At 33.1% G+C, this 21,746-nt stretch overlaps 2 long non-coding RNA genes across 2 annotated transcripts; both read right to left on the reverse strand.

Moving 5' to 3' along the window:
* Positions 1 to 2,317: 2,317 nt before the first annotated feature.
* LOC121208319 (uncharacterized) lies at positions 2,318 to 4,757 on the reverse strand. The gene is made up of 3 exons (XR_005903275.1): positions 4,477 to 4,757; positions 3,921 to 4,003; positions 2,318 to 2,599 (listed from the first exon to the last, which is right to left on the reverse strand). It is a non-coding gene; the product is annotated as an uncharacterized lncRNA (long non-coding RNA).
* Positions 4,758 to 9,161: 4,404 nt separating this feature from the next.
* Positions 9,162 to 11,504, reverse strand: LOC107895991 (uncharacterized). Its single transcript, XR_001683543.2, has 3 exons — positions 11,327 to 11,504; positions 10,771 to 10,853; positions 9,162 to 9,449 (listed from the first exon to the last, which is right to left on the reverse strand). It is a non-coding gene; the product is annotated as an uncharacterized lncRNA (long non-coding RNA).
* Between the last annotated feature and the right edge of the window lie 10,242 nt (positions 11,505 to 21,746).

Genomic DNA, 21,746 nt, shown 5'->3' on the forward strand with positions numbered 1-21,746 from the left:
GGCTATTGATATCAGTAATGTTTCTGATATTAATTTAATAGCAAACTCTACATCTCTGATCGGCGGCAACCCAAGTAACTATTCTGGAAATACATCTGAATATTCACAAACTACCGTCACTGATTCAATTTCGACTCAAACACTTTCGTATCTAGCACATACACAAGATAAGCATTGCAACCTTTTCTTACATATTTCTGAGCAAACATCGACAAATCATAACAGGCAATCCACTCGATTCATCAGACTCAATTCGAAGGATTTCATTATTCTAACATTTCAATTCAATAGTCTTTCGTCTATAATTCACAATGGCATCGTGCAGAGTTAACCAATCCATACCAAGAATTACATCGAACTCATCAAATGGTAAAAGCATCAAGTCAGTCAGAAAACAATAACCCCAAGTCATCATAGGACAATTCTTGCAAAATTTATCAACTAGAACATACTTGCCTAAGGGGTTTGATACTTTAATCACAATTTCATTAGACTCGACAGGCAAACTCTTATTAGACACTAAATTCATACAGATATACAAATGAGTCAATCCAAGATCAATCAAAGCAATTACACTAGTGTCGTGGAGAGAAAATGTACCGGTGATAACATCTGGTGATGACGCATCTTTGCAAGCGCGAATAGCGTAAGCTCTGGCTGGTGCTCTAGCCTCAGATCTCACAGCTGAGTCCTTTGTTATTCTTTTGCTACTAGTCACATTTTTCATATTTCTAGGTGGTCTACTTCACCAGCTGTATTACTCGGTCTTGCATTCTGATGGTTATCTTTCTCGGTTAACTCAGAATAATCCCAAATAAAATGATCTGGCGAACCACATCTGAAACAAGCTTTATTACTTTTATTCCAGCAATCTCTAAAATGTCGTCTCCCACACTGTTGATACTCAGGATTGTTTCTCACACTGTCAACACTTGTTACTGAAGTAACTTCAGCTTTTGGCCTCGTGTGTTGCTTTCCACGATCTCTATTTGGATACCCCACTGAAGTATTCGAACAGCTATACAGATCTTGCAATTTCTTTGATGAAGAGTAATAAGTTTTACTCATCGACCTCTTCTTCAAATCTCTTGCCTCTGAATCAACTTTTCTCTTTTCCCTGCCAAGTTCTTTCGCTTTACAGGCTCTGTCAATTAGCACCACGAATTCTTTCAATTTTAGAATTCCAACTAGAAGTTTAATATCCTCGTTCAACCCATCAATGAACCGTTTGCACATGATTTCTTTAGTATAAACACACTCCCGAGCATACTTACTTAATCTTACAAATTCTCGTTCGTACTCAGTCACAGTCATACGGCCCTATTTTAATTCTAAAAACTCTTTATGCTTTTGATCAAGAAACCGCTGACTTATGTATTTCTTTCGAAACTCGGTCTGAAAGAATTCCCATGTGATCCATTCTCTCGACACTACAGATTCTAAAGTATTCCACCACTGATATGCAGTATCTCTCAGAAGAGATACGGTGCATTTAACACATTTTACAGGATTACACGATAACTAATCAAATACTTGAATCGTATTCTCTATCCAAAACTCGACTCTCTCAGGATTATCATCTACTGTAGCTCTCAAATCTTCGACCCCATACTTTCAAATTCTATCCACAGGTGGCTTACTCTAACATAAAGGTTCCAAACCTTGAGGAGCTATGGGAACCTGTTGGGTATTAGGTAGGGGTGGAGGATGTTGAATAGCTGGATTTGTTTGAAAAAACATCGTAAACCACTCATTTATCATCTGAAAGAAGGCTTCTTTAGCCTCTCCTCCTTGACTACTTGATACGGGTGTAGATTCAGACAGCACTACCCCATGAGCGGGAGCTGGCGCATTACTCTCAACATCATCAGCTACAACTTGATTGGGAACCATTTACTATATGAAAACACGATTTAAAACTGTTAAGGGATATCACACTTGTAACACCCCGACTCGTGTCCGTCGCCGGATTAGTGTTACGAGGCATTACCGATCAAAACCCGACTCAATCAATTTTTTTTTATAAATAAATTAATCCATTATATATATACTAAGCCATAAATCCTAATCAATACACATTTGAATATATATACATTCGTTTACTCTATCAATACGCCAAACGTAATTAATCACCAACATTTACAAGCATACTTAAATTTATAAATCATCTCCTATATTCACTTAACTACTAAATCCAACCAAATCATATATATTTCATATATAATACGTAACCTAGACACTTAACTTAACATTATTTATCTTAATGAATATAACAAACTTACTTACTTCAACCACATAATTACCGAAACACTTGGGTGAAATCACCATGCACATATATATATTACCATATAAATACTAACCATAAAATACTAATCCATGATTAAAGTATGCGTAAACCATAATTCAGCCCAAAACCGAACACAAACAAGAAAATTAAGCCATTTTCGCATGGCTTAATATTACATAATCTAAATTCAAGTATTTCATCTACGCTATACATGCCATAAGATCGAATTCAAAATTTACAAAATACCGAGAGGAGTCGATAGTGTGATAATCTTCTCTGACGATCCCCGAGCTCGTAACCAACTTCCAAAATCTATAAAACGAAGAACAACATACACACAGTAAGCTATTTAAAGCTTAGTAAGTCATAAGCAAAAATTCATTTATATATATTAATACTTATTCCATCATTAAGTTAAAATAAACCAAATATCATATTATTTTGTACCATATAACACTTTAATAAAAATCATATTGTATTTTCATATAAACAAACCATATGGCCAAATACACATAAATATTTAGCAAAGCCGAATATTCAATAAATCATTATGCTAAAACATGCTTATACTCAAATGGTTAACTCATACTCTATATTTCATTTGAAACTATTATCAAATTAAAATAATCAACTTACCTCATCAGCAATTAAGCAAATGGCTAACACATACCTGAATAATTTAACTTTCTTAACACATTTATTTGCTTTTACTATTGCTCATATAAAATTTATAAAACATAGAGCCCTATATAAAACACCGGCATAAAGCCTGCTAGGCACAAAGCCCGATTCATTTCACCGGCACAAAGCCTGCTAGACATAAAGTCTGAATTAATTCACCGGCATCAAGCCTGCTAGGCATTAAGCCTGAAATAATTCACCGGCATCAAGCCTGCTAGACATAAAGTCTAAAATAATTCACCGGCATCAAGCCTGCTAGGCATTAAGCCTGAAATAATTCACCGGCATCAAGCCTGCTAGGCATTAAGCCTGAAAATCTCATATACAAAGATGATCTTTCGTATAATTCTTTATGTTTACCTAAGTCTTACTCAATAACTGTATCTCCGTAAGAATTGAATTATATTCAATTCTTCATAGCAAACAAACATTCGAACCACATATGTATAATTTACAACATTAAAATTCAGCTCAAAGAATTTGTAACCTATATTCGAACCACATATGTAAGTAAAATTCATACATTAAATTCAGCTCAAGAACTTTGTAACCTATATATATTCGAACCATATGTGCATATATATATAATTCATAATATTAAGTTCAACTCAAAGAATCAAAGAACTTGTATCATACATTCAAACTTTATATATATAATTCATAACTTTAAATTCAACTCAAGAAATTAAATCTTACATTCGAACTACATATCCATGTAAATTCTACTATTAGTTTCATATCATTGAACTTAAAGCATACTTTAGCTAATATACATGTAATTTATACCATTAATATCAACCTCCCAAAATTAATTTCTATGTTCGGCTATCACATAGAAAAATCACCAAGTTTTATTCAATTTATATACTTTTAGTTCCAGCTTACTAAATGTATGATAGATATATTTATATAAATTCCAATTTAATAACATTTAAATTGCTATTAGACTTACCTTGGATGTCGTCGACTGTTAAATCGGCTACTCGACCACTTTTGTATTTCCCCGATCCAAATCCGATTTCTTTAATTCTTGATCTAAGCATATTCAAATTAAGTTTATTTAAACATCATTCTATTCAATTTAACCTAAAAACACATAAATAGGCAAATTACAATTTTGCCCCTAACATTTCACACTTTTTACAATTTAGTCTTTTTTTGCTCAAAACACAAAATACACAAAATTTGACTTCACTCCTTAAGGGCCGAATATTCCTAGTGTCCATACAAGCCCACATATTTCATTTATTTCACATTTTAGTCCCTCAAAAATTTATTTTTACAATTAAACCCTAATTACTCAAATTCATCAAAAACTCAAAGACACGACATGTTAATCTTTCACATATCTTTCATATTCCATCATCAACTATCACAAAGCTCAAGCATTCATCAATGGCATTTCTCAAAATCATCAACAATTCACAAAATTAAGATATGGGTTTTGAAGTATTCAAAGCAATGATCTCAAAAACGTAAAAATTATCAAAAACCAAACAAAAACCAACCTTGAATTAAGCTTCAAAATGGCCGAATGTTTCAAGCTTTCAAACCTTGTTTTTCTTTTCTACATTCGGTGAAGAAAGATGAACATAAAATGGTGGCTTTTAATGTTTTGTTTTATTATAACATATATTATTATATTATTATTATTTTAACTTTTATTTTATATATATATAAATCACATATCATCATTATGCCATCCACTACCTATTACTATTGGCTAAATTACAACATAAGGCCTCAAACTTATAAAGACAACAACAATTAGGCACTTTCTTAATTAACCATCAAATTTTCATTTTACGCGATTAAGCCATTTTTTCCAAATTAAGCGCACAAACATAAAATTAATTCACGAAACTTTCACATATGTAAATTCACACAAAATTAACACAGAAAATAATATTAAAATATTTTTCAGACTCGATTTTGTGGTCCCAAAACCACTGTTCCGATTAGGGTCAAAATCGGGCTGTTACAACTCTCCCCCTCTTAGGAATTTTCGTCCCCGAAAATCTTACCGGTGAATAGGTTTGGATAACGCTCTTCCATTGTATCTTCTGACTCCCAAGTTGCCTCCTCAACTCTGTGTTTTTGCCATAGTACTTTGACTAACTAAATTTTCTTATTTCTCAATTCTTTAATATCACGAGTCAGAATACAAATCGGTTCCTCTTCATATGTCATATCAGATTGCATCTCAATCTCTGTGGGACTAATCACATGTGAAGGATTAGATAGGTATCTATGGAGCATCGAAACATGGAATACATTGTGAATCTTTTCTAGCTCAGGTGGCAACTACAATCTATAAGCAACCAGCCCGATACGCTCTATAATCTCATACGACCCAATAAATCTCACACTCAATTTCTTTTTACGATCAAATCTAAGTATTTTCTTCCACTGTGATACCTACAAAAGACTTTATCTCCAATCTGAAACTCTATATCTTTTCTTTTCAAGTCTGCATACAATTTCTGACGATTCAACGTTGTTGTTTTTTTTTTTAGACTATCGCGAAACACTTTCACATCATATATTTCAAATTCACACATAGCTTCAAATTTCAAATCTCTTTAATCTCACAACTAAAATTCTGATCTAACTTTCAGTGTACATCATCCCTAGCTGAAACTGCTTAACTGTATTAATTTTTTTTTTCCATTTTCTACTCACATTCTCTGATGATTTTAATCCTGTGAATCATTTTCTCACAAAACTCAATCCTGAAATAACGGAGTTCGATAATTGCTTATAATAGCAAACATCTTTCTTATTTACTTTGCAATTCTAAAACATAGTGACAAATAAATATTTCAAGAATTTGGTTTGCGTTTCCCGATTTCAATGCAATTTCATACTCATAGATTACTGTAATCTCTCTTAGAATTACCATATAAATTTCAAATCTCAATCCAAAACAATGATAACTGACACCATAGACAGATTTACCAACACAGAAACACATAACTTAACTGTTTTATCAAAAGAAAAAATCTATACTTACAGAGAGATTTCTTCAGAGAGTTAACCATATTTAAGATAACTTTATTTTTTTCAATGATAAGAAAATCCTTATACAAAATTCATCAACTCTCTATTTCTATAATCAACAAAGTCAGAAATATCACATTTCACACTCATCATCTATATCATATCTCGGACTGTTGTACATCTTGTTAATCCTGTATGAACACCAGTGAAATTTTCTTGTAACAATTGTTATATATTCGTAGAACCTTCTAGTATGCACACTCTATCTCGAAATAACAAATAATCATCAATACCACATCTAAGGTTCTAAGCCGGAAATCAATTTATGTTGAACTCCTTTTTAACTTATAATTCGCTGACACATTTCTAAATTTCACAACTTCATTATATAAACATTTATTTAACCTCTAATTCATCTATCAACAGTTCATTACGTGATAAGATCAATCACGTATTCATCGCCCAATCAAAATATCCGAAACTTTAATCATTTTCCTCGGATAAGAATCACTTACAGACTTAAAAGTTTTTCGACGATTGAAACTAACCTTGCTTTGCCAAGTTCAAATCTTTATCTGACATTAAACATTTTAAACTCTTATAATCATCAAATATTTCACATAACTCTTTTTATGCAGCTTTAACTGTATAAAATTAGAAGATATCTCTATACACTCTTGTATTGAAATACATTTCGAACCATTCATTAACATGAGGACGAAAATCATAATCTCTTTATTAAACTCAAACTGAACCAGAACTGATATTTCGGTCGACATTGTCTTCGGGCAAAAGAAAACTTCAACAATCAAACTAACTTTAATTTATCACAACATTTCCCAGATAGGATCATTCCGATAGATATAATTCGGTATCAAGTCTTCAAGAATACAAGTTCTTCTTCCAGATTATCCCTCAATTCACACATGTTCATTCAAAATTTATTTCCATACATATGAATAGATTTAGACACATATAACTCAATTATCTTTTCAAACAAATAATTCAAATTCGACTAAACCATTGAATCAGTCTTTTCGAATGAATCTTTTCTTCTCATTGATAAGGATAACCCAGACATATTATTTCATAGATTTAATATTATTCTTCTATCATTTTCACTTTTATCAATGCTAAACCTTTATGAGAACTAGAAAAGAGTTTATAATGAAGCTATCTCATATATTATTCATCGAAACTCTAAATTATACAGAAATTACCTTAACCAAATAGAAATCATTGTGCCTTAATAAGAACAATGTCTCAACCCTATAAATAGATATTATCCCAACTGTTAATGAAGCATTTGGACACAGAGAAAAATCAAATATGATTTAAATAGCAACCATTGCAGAAACAAAACTTCTATAACTCTGGGGATGGTACCACTGTACAATCACATTTCAAGTCAGAAATTAAAATCATAATAAACATAATCCTCTTTGCCAAATAGTGATCTCTTGCAGATAATCACGTGGAATCATAAGAAAACCAGAATAGCGAAATTTCAGCATATGGAGTCACATAAGATATCTAAGAAAAAAAAAATTACAACCTATATAAAATGATATAAAATTCCAATGATATCCTAGAAAATGTCCAGAAAGAACGATGTCATTCTTAAATACTGAAATCCACAGTAACAAAAGCAATATAATCTTCGCATATATTCAACAGAACAATAACCAGTAGAAATAGAATATTGATCTCATTCAGATTTTACCATCGACTTTCGTATCCACACAATGAAACAAATTATCAGTGAAAGAGATAACAATGTCGAACATAACCCAAACAAATCAACCATGCTTTCATCTATCAGTACATTTAGTTAGCGTTTTCACACGATAAGAATTTTTTTAATTGAAAAAATCACATATACTTCTGAAGATAAATGTACACACAGAATACCCAAAAAGAATCATAGTAATTGCCCGACTATAACCATTGTACTCAACTATCAACACAATTCAATCATTATTCCACTATCTAATTTTTTTATCAGAAATTTTTCACATTATCCCATCTCTAAAAGAAATCAATTCAGGAAAAACTTCCAATTAATACTAATAACATACCTGAATACTTTTATTTCATCAAATTCAACTTCTTAGTTAACAGTGACTTTGCATAATACGAATGGCCATTAAAACGATTCAATATCTCTTATAGCACTATCTCAATTTGCTGACCCATTCTTTTATTCGACCACATTAGTAATCTTTCAAACACAAACCTCTGTAACTCCACACTTGTGAGCTTATTCGATCCAAATCTTACAGATTTCATTGTAACATTTTACTGATAAGGGGTGAGGGTAGTAAAACCTCAAATTTAACTCGGACATAAATGCACATAACACATACTATTACAAATAGCCAATTTATTAATAATTTCACATTCTCGAAACATTTAATAAACATTTGCTTATAATCACATTTTTCCTCAACACATAATCCATATGCCAACTCAAATCACAAATTCACAATCAAAGCATTCATATAGCAATCGTAGGCCACATATCACAACTCATATACTCATATCATTACAACATTTATCAACAACAAAAATATCTTATATCCTTATTCATACCTTTATGAGTCTCAACTCATCATCAACACATTTTCACTCAAACATTTGAGTATTTACTTCTGTACTATCAAATTAGCTCGGTTGGAAAACATATCTGTCTCATCAAAACAATTTTCGTCAGAGTCGGGAGATATCACACTATCGTAGGTTAAATATGGCATGTATAGCTAGACTCACACACACTACGTTAGTCCTAGAACCGACTAAACCTGGCTCTGATACCAATCAAATGTAACACCCCGACTCGTGTCCGTCGCCGGATTAGTGTTACGAGGCATTACCGATCAAAACCCGACTCAATCAATTTTTTTTATAAATAAATTAATCCATTATATATATACTAAGCCATAAATCCTAATCAATACACATTTGAATATATATACATTCGTTTACTCTATCAATACGCCAAACGTAATTAATCACCAACATTTACAAGCATACTTAAATTTATAAATCATCTCCTATATTCACTTAACTACTAAATCCAACCAAATCATATATATTTCATATATAATACGTAACCTAGACACTTAACTTAACATTATTTATCTTAATGAATATAACAAACTTACTTACTTCAACCACATAATTACCGAAACACTTGAATGAAATCACCATGCACATATATATATTACCATATAAATACTAACCATAAAATACTAATCCATGATTAAAGTATGCGTAAACCATAATTCAGCCCAAAACCGAACACAAACAAGAAAATTAAGCCATTTTCGTATGGCTTAATATTACATAATCTAAATTCAAGTATTTCATCTACGCTATACATGCCATAAGATCGAATTCAAAATTTACAAAATACCGAGAGGAGTCGATAGTGTGATAATCTTCTCTGACGATCCCCGAGCTCGTAACCAACTTCCAAAATCTATAAAACGAAGAACAACATACACACAGTAAGCTATTTAAAGCTTAGTAAGTCATAAGCAAAAATTCATTTATATATATTAATACTTATTCCATCATTAAGTTAAAATAAACCAAATATCATATTATTTTGTACCATATAACACTTTAATAAAAATCATATTGTATTTTCATATAAACAAACCATATGGCCAAATACACATAAATATTTAGCAAAGCCGAATATTCAATAAATCATTATGCTAAAACATGCTTATACTCAAATGGTTAACTCATACTCTATATTTCATTTGAAACTATTATCAAATTAAAATAATCAACTTACCTCATCAGCAATTAAGCAAATGGCTAACACATACCTGAATAATTTAACTTTCTTAACACATTTATTTGCTTTTACTATTGCTCATATAAAATTTATAAAACATAGAGCCCTATATAAAACACCGGCATAAAGCCTGCTAGGCACAAAGCCCGATTCATTTCACCGGCACAAAGCCTGCTAGACATAAAGTCTGAATTAATTCACCGGCATCAAGCCTGCTAGGCATTAAGCCTGAAATAATTCACCGGCATCAAGCCTGCTAGACATAAAGTCTAAAATAATTCACCGGCATCAAGCCTGCTAGGCATTAAGCCTGAAATAATTCACCGGCATCAAGCCTGCTAGGCATTAAGCCTGAAAATCTCATATACAAAGATGATCTTTCGTATAATTCTTTATGTTTACCTAAGTCTTACTCAATAACTGTATCTCCGTAAGAATTGAATTATATTCAATTCTTCATAGCAAACAAACATTCGAACCACATATGTATAATTTACAACATTAAAATTCAGCTCAAAGAATTTGTAACCTATATTCGAACCACATATGTAAGTAAAATTCATACATTAAATTCAGCTCAAGAACTTTGTAACCTATATATATTCGAACCATATGTGCATATATATATAATTCATAATATTAAGTTCAACTCAAAGAATCAAAGAACTTGTATCATACATTCAAACTTTATATATATAATTCATAACTTTAAATTCAACTCAAGAAATTAAATCTTACATTCGAACTACATATCCATGTAAATTCTACTATTAGTTTCATATCATTGAACTTAAAGCATACTTTAGCTAATATACATGTAATTTATACCATTAATATCAACCTCCCAAAATTAATTTCTATGTTCGGCTATCACATAGAAAAATCACCAAGTTTTATTCAATTTATATACTTTTAGTTCCAGCTTACTAAATGTATGATAGATATATTTATATAAATTCCAATTTAATAACATTTAAATTGCTATTAGACTTACCTTGGATGTCGTCGACTGTTAAATCGGCTACTCGACCACTTTTGTATTTCCCCGATCCAAATCCGATTTCTTTAATTCTTGATCTAAGCATATTCAAATTAAGTTTATTTAAACATCATTCTATTCAATTTAACCTAAAAACACATAAATAGGCAAATTACAATTTTTCCCCTAACATTTCACACTTTTTACAATTTAGTCTTTTTTTGCTCAAAACACAAAATACACAAAATTTGACTTCACTCCTTAAGGGCCGAATATTCCTAGTGTCCATACAAGCCCACATATTTCATTTATTTCACATTTTAGTCCCTCAAAAATTTATTTTTACAATTAAACCCTAATTACTCAAATTCATCAAAAACTCAAAGACACGACATGTTAATCTTTCACATATCTTTCATATTCCATCATCAACTATCACAAAGCTCAAGCATTCATCAATGGCATTTCTCAAAATCATCAACAATTCACAAAATTAAGATATGGGTTTTGAAGTATTCAAAGCAATGATCTCAAAAACGTAAAAATTATCAAAAACCAAACAAAAACCAACCTTGAATTAAGCTTCAAAATGGCCGAATGTTTCAAGCTTTCAAACCTTGTTTTTCTTTTCTACATTCGGTGAAGAAAGATGAACATAAAATGGTGGCTTTTAATGTTTTGTTTTATTATAACATATATTATTATATTATTATTATTTTAACTTTTATTTTATATATATATAAATCACATATCATCATTATGCCATCCACTACCTATTACTATTGGCTAAATTACAACATAAGGCCTCAAACTTATAAAGACAACAACAATTAGGCACTTCCTTAATTAACCATCAAATTTTCATTTTACGCGATTAAGCCATTTTTTCCAAATTAAGCGCACAAACATAAAATTAATTCACGAAACTTTCACATATGTAAATTCACACATAATTAACACAGAAAATAATATTAAAATATTTTTCAAACTCGATTTTGTGGTCCCAAAACCACTGTTCCGATTAGGGTCAAAATCGGGCTGTTACAACACTATCACAGTTTATATATATGACATGTATAGCTAGACTCTCACATACGCTACGTTAGTCCGAAAATCGACTAAACTGTAGCTCTAATACCAATAAATGTAACACCTCTAACCCGTACCTAACACCGAAATAGGGTTACGAGGCATTACCAGACTTACAACACAAACAATCATACAATTCAAACTATAAATCCTCAACCAATTTAAAACCATTCACATTCCATCAAATAGTCCCTAACACGAGCCTTCAGGGTCTAAAACAAATATTAGAAGTGATTCAGGAATAAACAGATAACTTAGGAAATTTTTACAAAACTTAAAATTTTTTTCAATATACAAGGGTCACATGCCCGTGTGCCCCAGCCGTGTGCCTCACACGGCCGAGAGACACGTCCGTGTCCCAGACCATGTAGATATTCGAAATGGGATCACATAGCCGTGTCCTAACCCGTGTTCGACCCCGTGTAACTCTCTGACTTGGGTTACACGGCCAACCACATGCCCGTGTGACCAGCCTAGGTGCCTTTCAAAATGGCCTCACATGCTCGTGTACCAGGCCGTGTGCTAGGTTGTGCAAATCTTGTAGGGTATACTGACTTATGCCACATGGCCAATCACATGCCCGTGTGCTAGGCCATGTGGAGCATACTGACTTGGTTTTTAAATTAACATAAGGGACACATGGTCCTGTAACCTGGCCGTGTGTCACACACGGTTGAGACATAAGCTCTTGTCTTTGCCCATGTGAACAAAAATAGGCTATTTACCAAGCCATCTTGCCACCCAAATTTGCACACACCTATTCAACTCAAATGGCACATAATCATAGCATATATGGGCATCTAATTCAAGCACAACCAAGACCAAAACATGCCAATTCAAAGCATACAATTTTCACAACCTCAAAACACCTAATTTGTCACTTTCAATTGTGCACAACTTTACATAAAACCACATGTCTATCATAACTCTTAATGCATTCATATGGCACTCAATATACCAATCCACAATAAGGCATACACTAAGCAATTTGCTACCTTCACTACCATATCTCATCTAGGCATTCAATAAAAAGATATAAACCTCATCACCAAAGAGCATTAACACATATATATATACATCACCATATTTTCCAAAATAAGCCAAATTACATGGCAATACACAGAATCAAATCAACCAAAACAAGCCAACTCAAATGGCTACATCCAACACCAAATACATATCAAAATGACCAAACTTCTATTATGCCATATGACCAAAACTTAGTTTAAAAAGTACCAAAGTGATAGTTGGATAGTGTGATGAAGTCCCTGATGATCCCCGAATCCGAGTTAGTTTTGATATCACTATAAAACACGAAAAAAGTAAACAAGTAAGCTAAAAAGCTTAGTAAGCTCGTATGGAATAATAAGGAAATCTCACCATTCATTTACCATTCAAATTATATGAACATAATAAACAACAAAATATTAATCACAAAGTTAACATGAATTTGATCACATAATTGATCATAAGCTCACAACTTTCATAAATTCAATGCTTATATAGTTTTTCGTACATACCTGTACAGATACGTATCTATTTCTCACTATTTCACATCTTCAATATACTCGTTGAACCATTTGGAATAAAAGTCGGATGCTCAGGAATCTTGCACCCTAAGTGCCAATATCATGGCCCAAAGCCAACTCAATGAATCTCGTACCCAAAGTGCCAATATCATGGCCTGAAGCCAACTCGATGAATCTCACACCCGAAGTGCCAATATCATGGCCAGAAGCTAACTCGATGAATCTCGTGCCAGAAGATCTAATATCATGGCCCATAGTAAACTTAATGTAACCCCTAATGACATGTCATTTGTACCCTAATATATTCCTAAGGTTCAACTGGGATTTCTAATGTCGAATCTTCGTCAAATGTGTTCGCAAAGTCATAATTCACAATTTATGCAATATCAAAAGCATTTAAAACACAAATATATCAATGCTTATTAAATACGAACTTACTTCGAATGTAAAAATGACGTAACGGTTCGATTAGTCCAAAACCTTATTTTTTCACTGATCTAAATCTGAATTTTGCTTTTCTTGATCTACATAATATCAAATTCAACCTATTCAATTATCAATTTATTCAATTTAGCCCAAATGACATATTATGGCAACATTACACTTTTGCCCCTAATATTTCAACATTTTTACAATTTAGTCATTAGGCTCGTAAAACGAAATTAATTCAATTTCATCACAACCCAAGCCTAGCCGAATATTTGTCTTCTTATAGCAGCCCATTATTTTATTTATTTCACATTTTAACCATGAATTTTACACATTTCACAATTTAATCCATATTTGACATTTTTATCAAAAATCATTTTTACAAATGTTGTTTATCTAACAACAACCATTTGTTTTCTACCATCAAACATCAAAATACATGCACATACATCAATGGTAAAACCCTAGACTTTTAACTTTTTCTCAAATTAGTCCTTGGGCTAGCTCGATGAAGTTACAACGACTCCAAAAATATAAAAATCATTAAAAACCGAGTCTAAAGTGACTTACATGCAAGCAAGAATAATGGAAAAATGTTTCAAGCTATTTACAGGGCTTTTGCTTCTTCAAATTTTCGGCTAGGTGAAAGATGGACAAGAAAATTGGTTTTACTTTACTTATTTTACTATGTATATGTAAATTACACTTTTAACCTTGGTTATAAACATCAAAGTCACATAATACATGTCCAAGAATGTCCACCCAAATAAACAATGGTTTAATTGCCATTTAAGGCCACTCATGTTAAAAACCATAACAATTTAACACTTTCAACTTCTAGCATGCAAGTTTTGCACTTACTGTAATTTAGCCCTTTTTGTCAAATTAAGCACTCAAATAATAAAATTTCTTAACGAAATTTTCACACAATCATACTATAGACCTTAAAATAATAATAAAATAAATATTCTAACCTAGGATTTGTGTTTTGAAAACCAGTGTTCCAATTTGGCTAAAAACGGGCCGTTACATAGACGTTATGACCGAATCCGGGAGTGTTACAAAGAAGGGTTTTGAAATCAATGTTACTTTGATAAAACTTTGTATAGTTGTTCGCTAAATCATCGAAGTTTTATAACTCATATTTGTTTATATAACTATTAATGCAAGCATTCTTTAATAAATTCATTTGCCAAAACATAATTTACAGCATAAGTTTTAAAAACCATAATATTTTAGAAATCTAGTTCGTATTTTCAGAAAATCCTTTTTTTGTGTAAAGCCGTCGTTTTCATAAATCGTTTTGATAAACCACGCATAATAGAAAACAAGTGAAACCAAAACCAACAGTTAAAACCATACAGTCCTGAGAGTCCCAAAAATTACAAACTCTAAAATAAATCCAGAATTTTAAATAAAACAATTAATTACTAAGTAAAAACAGTTCTCGATCAAGTCGTCACCGCTGAGCCTCCGCCGCACTAACCTGCCTAAGCCTGTGGATTACCTGAATAGAATAGATAAACAGATGTGAGTTTTTTTAAACTCAATGTGTAACCCAATAGAAATAGTTATGTGATATGCACAGAATTTCATAATCACTCAGATACAGATTCGGACCTAAATCCATAACAGATACAAATGCCAGAATTAAATAACAAAAGAGATATACAAAATCCTACCCCCATCCTTTACACACCATCTCTGACCATCCCATCACACCATGTGGGGTTAAAAACACCCACCCATCCCTACACACCTGTAGTGTCAATACTACACATAACAGATAATATGCAGTCAAGCTACCAGAAAATAGGTGAGGAGTCGCCATTCAGATCACTTCCTCCACATATGCAATTCTTACCCCCCCAAACACAAATACAGAATATAGATGCATATATTTCAGATTAGACATGCTTAACATTCTCGTATACAGATGATTATATACTAAAACAGTACAATCAAACATACTTTGAGCATCCTACTCAGATCAGTCTATCAGAATATCATAGCACACAAAATAGGGTTTAATTAGCCCTTATCGACCCTACAGTAGGCTTACAGTTTATCGATACTACCCGTACGACCCTAGGGAAAATTACAGAATTATGGGCAACATGCCCGTCTGGCCTACATGGCCTGGCCTAAAACCCACACGCCCGAGTGGCATGCTCGTGTGGGCCTACACTGTAACACCCATCACCTGTATTCAACTCCTAAATAGAGTTACTAGACTTATAACACATTCAAACATACCTTTCATATACAATTAATCAAATTTCAATCAAATATTAATCAACAATATTCATATCGTCCCTAATATGTTCCTACGAGGCATTAAACATGCATTCAGGGTGGTTCGAAACTAAACTGATAACTCAGGAAATTTTTCTACACTTAGAAAATTTTTGCATAAAATAGGGGACACACCCGTGTGGCTCGGCATTGTTTCTCACATGGCCAACAGACACGTCCGTGTCATAGACCGTGTGGACATTCGAAATGGGAGCACGTGGCCGTGTCCTAGCCTGTGTTCGACCCCGTCTAACTCTCTAACTTGGGTCACACGGCCAACACACACGCCTATATGGCTACCCCGTGTTCCCTATAAATGACCTTCCACGCTTGTGCGCGAGGTCGTACCAATCCTGTAGGGGATACTGACTTGTGCCACACGGCCAAGTCACATGATCGTGTGTGAAGCCATGTGAAGCATACTGATTTGGTTTCTAATTTAACACAGGGGACACACGGCCGTGTAACATAACAATGTGTCATACACGGCTAAGACACACCCCCGTTTCTCTGTCCATGCGGACAAAAATAGGCTATGTACCAAGCCAATTTACCACCCAGACATGTACACACCTACATCAAACCAATTGGTACCAATAAAAGGCATAAATAAGCATTCAATCAACTTCAACCAAACATCATTTATTCCATTTCAATACCAACAAATACAAGACTCACCATACCATAATATGCAATTCAAATACATTCCAAATTTTACCCTTCCCATTCATCAATATGGTCATTTTCAAACATGCATCAAATTACCTAAACTCATAAGCATACTAATTACCAATTCATCAACCATTTGATATTCGTCATATCCATTTTCAACAAGCATCAAATACCATCATAACTAGCATTTATAAGGCAATTACTAAACTCAAACAAAGGTCATCTGTACACTTATATATATCATCAAATTCATTATTATAAGCCAACTCACATGGCTATATATATATAAACCAAACCTAATATTTACAAGCCAACACAAATGGCCAAAATACATATACCGAAAAGACCAAGTCCTTATACATGCCATATACTTAAAATACCAAGTTCATAGGTACCGAGTCAAAAATCATACCATGCATTCAAGTCTCCATAGCCGAATGTTTGTAGCTTTGTTAATGGCTTCCTTAGGTTAATTTCGATTGTAAGAGATGAGAATAAAGACAATGGCTTATTTTATTTTATTTGTTTTATCTTTATTTTACAAATTACATTATTAACCTTTAATAAAACATTAATATATCGCATAAACCATGGACATAAATGTCCACTAACCTTAACAATGGTCAAATTTTAGCATAAGGACCCCCATTATTTAATTTCATAGCTATTTAATACTTTTAGCTAATTCAACTCCAGTTTTACACTTTACGTGATTAAGTCCTTTTTATTAAATTGAGCAACCAAACGCTAAAATTTCTTAACAAAAATTTCACACAATCATGCTATCATGCTGTAAATATTAAAATAATAATAAAATAAATATTTTGACTTCAGATTTGTGGTCCTGAAACCACTTTTCTAATTTGACCAAAAATGGGTTGTTACAACTCTCCCCATTTTAGGGATTTTCGTTCCCGAAAATCTTACCAGTGAATAAGTTAGGATACTGTTCTCTCATAGCTTCCTCGGGTTCCTATGTAGCTTCTTCGACTCTGTGATGTTGCCACAAGACTTTCACAAAAGCTATTCGTTTATTTCTCAACTCTTTAACTTCACGAGTTAAAATTCTGATCGATTCTTTGTTGTACGTCATATCGGGTTGAATTTTAATATCTGTCGGAAAAATTACGTGTCATGGATCTGATCTATATCGACACAACATTGATACGTGAAACACATTATGGATTTTCTCTAACTTAGTCAGTAAAGCTAGCCGATATGCCACTGGATCTATTCTTTCGATAATTTTATACGGCCCGATAAAACGCGGACTCAATTTTTCTTTGCGACCAAATCTAAGTATTTTATTCCATGGAGATACTTTCAAACACTTCATCACCGATCTGAAATTTAATGTCCTTTTGTTTTAAATCCGCGTACGATTTCTGTCTATCTGAAGCTGCTTTCAAACAGTCACGAATTACTTTCACTTTCTCTATGGTTTATATAACCAAACCAACCCACGAATCTTTTTCTCGTTAAGCTCAGTCCAGTACAATGGTGTTCGGCATTTACGACCATACAATGCTTCGTACGATGCCATTTTTATGCTCGATTGAAAACCATTATTATACGCAAATTCAACCAATGGAAAAAATCTCTCCCAATTGCCTTCAAATTATAAAATACAACAACAAAGCATATCTTTGAAAACTTGAATTACTTTCTCAAACTGACCGTCGATTTGCGGATGAAATGCAGTACTAAAGTTCAACCTCCTACCCAGAGCTTCTTGCAATTTCTTCCAAAATCTCAACGTGAACCTCAGATCTCTATCCAAAATAATCAAAACTGGCACCCCGTTGAATCTAACAATCTCAGAGATGTACAATTCAGCTAATTTATCAAGTGAAAAATCAATACGTACCGGAATGAAATGTGTCGATTTTGTCAATCGATCAACGACAACAAAAACAACATCTTTCTTTTTCGGAGTCAGGGGTAATCCCGATAAGAAATCCATCGTAACTCTATCCCATTTCCACTCAGGTATTATTACTGGTTAAAGTAGTCCGGACGGTACTTGATGTTTAGCTTTAATCTGTTGACAAATCAAACATCTCGACACAAACTCTGAAATGTCTTGTTTCATGCTCGACCACCAATATAACCGTTTCAAATTGTTATACATTTTAGTACTCCCCGAATGAACTGATAAGCAAACATTGTATGCCTCGTGTAAAATTTTCTGAGTCAACTCTGGATTTTTCGGTACGCATACTCTATTTCGGAACATTAAACAATCACTAGTTCCGATTTGATAATTTGTATCACTATTCAACTCACATTGCATTCTTTTATCTTGCAACTTAGTATCACACTTTTGAGCTTTACAAATTTGCTGCAGAAAAAACCAGTTTAGCTTTCAACTCTACTAGAATCGAACCATCATCAGACAAAGTCATTCTTGTATTCATCGCTCTCAAAGTAAATAGAGATTTTCTACTCAAAGCATCTACAACTACATTTAGTTTCCCCGGATGATAATCAATCACCAATTCATAATCTTTCAATAGCTCAAGCCATCTTCATTGTCACAAGTTTAAATCTTTCTGAGTCATTAAGTACTTTAAACTTTTGTGATCAGTAAAGATGTGAATGGGAACACAATCACAGCTAATTCCAAGTCGTGTAACGGATAATTCTTTTCGTGTGGTTTCAACTGTTTGAAGGCATAAGCTATCACTTTACCTCTTGCATCAACACATAACCCAAACCATTCAATGACGCGTCACTAAAAATCACAAATTCTTTACCCGACTCAGGTTGAACCAAAACTAGTACCTCAGTTAACAACGCTTTCAACTGCTCAAAACCCTATTAGCATTTCTCAGACCACTCAAATTTCACATCTTTCTGTAGCAATCTAGTCATTGGTATAGCAATCATCGAGAATCCTTTAACAAAACGCTAATAATAGCTAGCCAATCTTAGAAAGCTTCTAACTTTAGATACATTCCTCGATGATTTCTAATCAACAACAGTTGAAATCTTGCTCGGATCAACTCTTATACCTTCATTTGAAACAATGTGCCCTAAAAATCTGACTTCTCGGAGCTAGAATTCACATTTACTGAATTTATCAAACAATTGCTTATCTCTCAAAGTTTGGAACACAATTCTCAAATGCTTGGCATGCTCAGACTCATCATGTGAATAGATCAGAATGAATCAATAAACATAATAACGAATCTGTCTAAATACGGTCTAAAAATTAGATTCATCAAATCCATAAAGACTGCAAGAGCATTAGATAATCCGAAAGGTATAACAAGAAATTCATAATATCCGTACCTCGTTTTGAACGCAGTTTTCAGCACATCTGAATCTTTCACTCGTAACTGATAATAGCTGAATCTCAAATCTATCTTTGAGAACACTATTACCCCTTTCAACTGATCAAATAAATTATCTATTTTCGGCAACTAATTTTTGTTCTTTATTGTAACCTTGTTGAGCTATCGATAATCAATACATATTCTCATTGACCCATCTTTCTTCTTTACGAACAATACTGGTGCACCCTAGGGCAAAAAACTCGGTCGTGTGAAACATTTACTTGCCAACTCTTGCAACTAAGATTTCAACTCGTTTAATTCTATCCGAGCCATTCTATAAAGAGCTATAGATATCACTGATGTTCCCGGTACCAGTTCAATAGCAAACTCAACCTCTCTGACAGGTGGCAACCCAAGTAATTCTTCTGGGAATACATCCAGATATTCACAAACTACAGGCACTGATTCAATTTTTTATTCAGACACTTTTGTATCTAAAACATAAGCAAGATAAGCTTCGCACTCTTTCTCAGAAATCTCTGAGCTGACATAAACAAAATCACAGTAGACAATTTACTCAATTCATCTAATTCAGTTAGAGTAATTCCACTATTCTAACATTTCAATTTAATGATCTTTCATCTACAATTTACAACAGCATCATACAGAGTCAACAATCCATTCCTAGAATTACATCAAATTCATCAAATGGTAAAAGCATCAAGTCAACCAGAAAACAGTAACCTCGAGTCATCATAGGGCAATCTTTGCAAACTTTTTCAATTAAAATATACTTGCCTAAGGGGTTCGATACTTTAATCACAAAATCAGTAGATTCAACAGGCAATTTCTTACTGGATACTAAATTCTCACAAACATAATGAGTTGATCCAGGATCAATCAATGCAATAACATTAGTGCCATAAAGAGAAAATGTACCTGTGATAACATCTGGTGATGACGCAACTTCGTGAACGCGAATAGCGTAAGCTCTGGCTAGCACTCTAGCCTCAGATCTTATAGTTAAATCTCTAGTCACACCTTTGCTACTAGACACATTCCCCGTATTTCTCGGGGGTCTCTCTCTCATAGTCGTATTGCTTGGTCTTGCTTTTTGAAATTTATCTTTCTCGGATAATTATGGGCAATCTTAAATAAAATGATCTAGCGAGCCACATTTGAAACAAACTTTATTTCTCTTATTCCAGCACTCTCCAAAATATCTTCTCCCGCACTGTTGACACTCAAGTTTGTTGTTTCTCACACTGCCAACACTCGAGACAGAAGTAGCTTGAGCTTTAGAAATCACATATTGATTTCCACGATCCCTATTCTGATATCATAGTGAAGCATGTGATCGACTAAACGAATCTCGGGATTTCTCTAATAAAGAATGATAAGGTTTATTCATCTATCTTTTTTCTCGAATCTCTAGCCTCTGAATCAACTTTCCTCTTTTTTTGGCTAAGTTCTTCGGCTTTGCAAGCTCGATCAACCATAACAACGAATTTTTTCAAGTCTAGAATCCCGACCAAAAGTTTAATATCTTCATTCCACCCATTTACAAACCACTTACACATAATCTCTTTAGTAGAAACACATTCCCGAGCATATTTACTCAATCTCACGAATTCTCTTTTGTAGTTAGTCACAGTCATACTGCCTTGTTTCAATTCTAAAAACTTTTTGTGCTTTTGAT

Source organism: Gossypium hirsutum, chromosome A10 (genome assembly GCF_007990345.1).
Source record: "Gossypium hirsutum isolate 1008001.06 chromosome A10, Gossypium_hirsutum_v2.1, whole genome shotgun sequence".
Lineage (NCBI taxonomy): Eukaryota > Viridiplantae > Streptophyta > Magnoliopsida > Malvales > Malvaceae > Gossypium > Gossypium hirsutum.